Below are 2,794 nucleotides of genomic sequence, written 5' to 3' on the forward strand. Positions count from 1 at the left end.
TTTTTATTTGTTTAATCGCTAATTGACCGGCAACGTCGCTAACCCATTTACTTATGTGCGTGATTGGCCGATGGATGTGGCTACACATGCATGCACATGTACGTAGATATTTTCAAAGTGGGCTTAGACTATTTTAAATCATTGTGTGGGCCTTGTAGCACTATTCGCATGCATGCACAGCAGCCTTGTGAGAAGCATGTCCATGCATACGTGACCATATTTCTTTTTTTTGGACTAAGCACGATTAGCTATTAAATAGCTCATTAAGGCCTGGAGTTAGGGTGTGCATGTCAATAATTTTTTTATTTTTGTATGCAACTCAAGGTCTAGCGTCATATGGATTATCAGATGATTATTTGATAAGATGAATATTTGACCAAGTATATTGCGCGTATATTTCATTAGCACAATTTTTTTTGCATCGTTTCAATATTTTAGTTTGTCGATGGAACAGAACCGAACATTTCCATATAGCCAACATTTGCTGATCTTAGCGTTCCTCATGGCAATTTTATGTTTGTATTTTCGCCGTTAGTGGCGGCGGCATGTGTGCGAGCCATGTGTCCTTTATATTTTTTCCTCATGACAAAATTTAACGAGTTTCGTCGTATTTCCCAATCGTCGGCTTAATATGTGTGTTACCGACATTCGTAAATATATCATATCCTATTTTGTCAGTCCTCATTTTGAGCAGTCAATTATATATTTTAAAATTGATTCTTTTCATTATAAAATGGTTTTTCCCGTTTTGCATCTATATTTTATGCACTTTATAAATTTATTTGATCTTGTTAAAATCCATGTCAACAGATGCCCCTCGAGGTCTGGCCTTGGGGAAAGAGATTTTTTTTTACTCGAGCGGAGAGCTCGAAACTTGATTACACATATTTTGTGTTTAGAGCACTTTTTGTGAGTATATGTGCTCATGCTCCTTTAGAAACGTTGACCTTAGTCAAGTGCATGCCAGTTATACGTGGTTGTACATCTTTCTTTTATGTGCACACTTGCCGACCGATTTTGCAACCATGCAAGCTAGAAGTCAGGCCACGCTTGAGGTTAGCTGGCTAACAAACTCTATCCGGCTAACAAACCGCGTCCATTATCTCCTCCACTATCTTCTCAACCCTCTTTTAAACAACCAGCCTCCTTTTCTTTCCTTAGACCAGATTGAAGACGTCGGAGACAACCAGATAGAAGACGACAGAGACTAGGTATGCTTCAGTCCGGCCGGCCGCAATTCTTTGATAGGCTAGCAAATTATATATATATGACTTCGCTAGTACCTAAATTGATTCATTGACTGATTAGTCTGCTATCTCATCAGTCCCAGATTGCTTTCAATCCCTCACAAGATGCACCTCCGCGTGGGAAAGTACTGATTCGTCCAGCTTGGGTATGCCCCTTCCGTCCTCTCATTATTAGGCCACGCTTTACCTTCTAATGTCTTGGGTGTCACGTTTCAAAAATGTCTTGGATGTCCCTTTAGTTTATAACCCATCTTTTCATCTCGTAGGTGCAGGAAGACAAGGACACCAGGTCACTGCCCGGATCAAATCTTACTTAGGTAATCTACTTTTCCAAACCATCTGATTATATTCGTTCGTTGTTGCATCTCTCTCATTATCTAGATGTATCAAGGATATGATGCCCTGAGCGCATACAACCTTTTTTTGTCATGGTGTATATAGCTCTGGTCTCTGGATGTGTTTGATCTGTAATTATTCATCCAAATATCATGATCCCACGGTCGGCGTCCTGGGAAGTCTCTATATGGGCTTGGTTTGTCGTTCGACTTGGGGATTATTATTTTTTGTATGAATTAGTAGATTGCTCACTGTTGCCGCTCCGGGAAGCCTATATATGGACTTAGTCCGTCGTTCAACCATGAGAAGTTTTCTTTTTTTATAGTATATGCATGAGTCAATAAGTTGATCACTGTCGGCGTTCCGGCAAACCTATACATGGGCTTGGTCCATCGTTCGACGGTGATTTTTTTTAAATAATATATGCGTGACTTATGACTTGATCGCTGTCGGCGTTCCGGCAAGCTTATATATGGGCTTGGTCCATCGTTCGACAGTGATTTTTTCTAATGATATATATGAATCGATGACTTGATCATCGTCGGTGTTCCGGGAGGTCAATATATTGGCTTCGTCCGTCGTTCGATGATGATGCTACTGTTCTTATGCGTGAGGACTATTTTTAATCATGTATACCTCTCTTCTCACATCCCATGTATTTTCATTCTGTATATGCCAACTTTTGATATCGTTGATTTTTTTTGTAGATACTATTTCTCTCATCCTTGTTGTGGACTGACTGCTTGGGCACGTCCACCTTGGTAAGTTTTTTTTTGTATTTTCTCTTTTGTTGTTTTATCTTTTGATAATGTTTGGTGCATGTACCAATATGCATATTTTCCTTGCATATAGATGGAGCCGGATGAAGTGCATAGGATGTCTCTATTGCAGCTAGCTAAGAGGCAACTTTTTGAACCAGATACTAATCTGCTGTACAATCCTGTGATAAGGGAACAACAGACACCCCAAGGAAATCCTGAATATTCTAGGCGAGGGTGGACATCGGGCCGCTCTTTCATAGCTCAGTGCTATTATCCTGTCGCTCCTCATCCTAGAGTCGATACAGCTGTCACCCTGGGGACTCACATGATATCCAAAGGATTAGGTTGGGAATTCCATGAGGTTGAATATTCAGTAGCTCCCCCTGGGTACGTTGAATGGGGAACTGACGTTTTGAAGAATTATTCCATGCATTTGAAAGGTAGTGAAGA

The 2,794-nt window shown here is 40.4% G+C and overlaps 1 long non-coding RNA gene across 1 annotated transcript; it reads left to right on the plus strand.

Moving 5' to 3' along the window:
• Window positions 1-1,124: 1,124 nt before the first annotated feature.
• On the plus strand, window positions 1,125-2,740 carry LOC123177022 (uncharacterized). The gene is made up of 5 exons (XR_006488740.1): window positions 1,125-1,211; window positions 1,325-1,393; window positions 1,514-1,564; window positions 2,291-2,344; window positions 2,436-2,740. It is a non-coding gene; the product is annotated as an uncharacterized lncRNA (long non-coding RNA).
• The last annotated feature ends 54 nt before the right edge of the window (window positions 2,741-2,794 follow it).

The sequence above is a fragment of the Triticum aestivum genome, unplaced genomic scaffold (genome assembly GCF_018294505.1).
Source record: "Triticum aestivum cultivar Chinese Spring unplaced genomic scaffold, IWGSC CS RefSeq v2.1 scaffold244029, whole genome shotgun sequence".
Taxonomy (NCBI): domain Eukaryota; kingdom Viridiplantae; phylum Streptophyta; class Magnoliopsida; order Poales; family Poaceae; genus Triticum; species Triticum aestivum.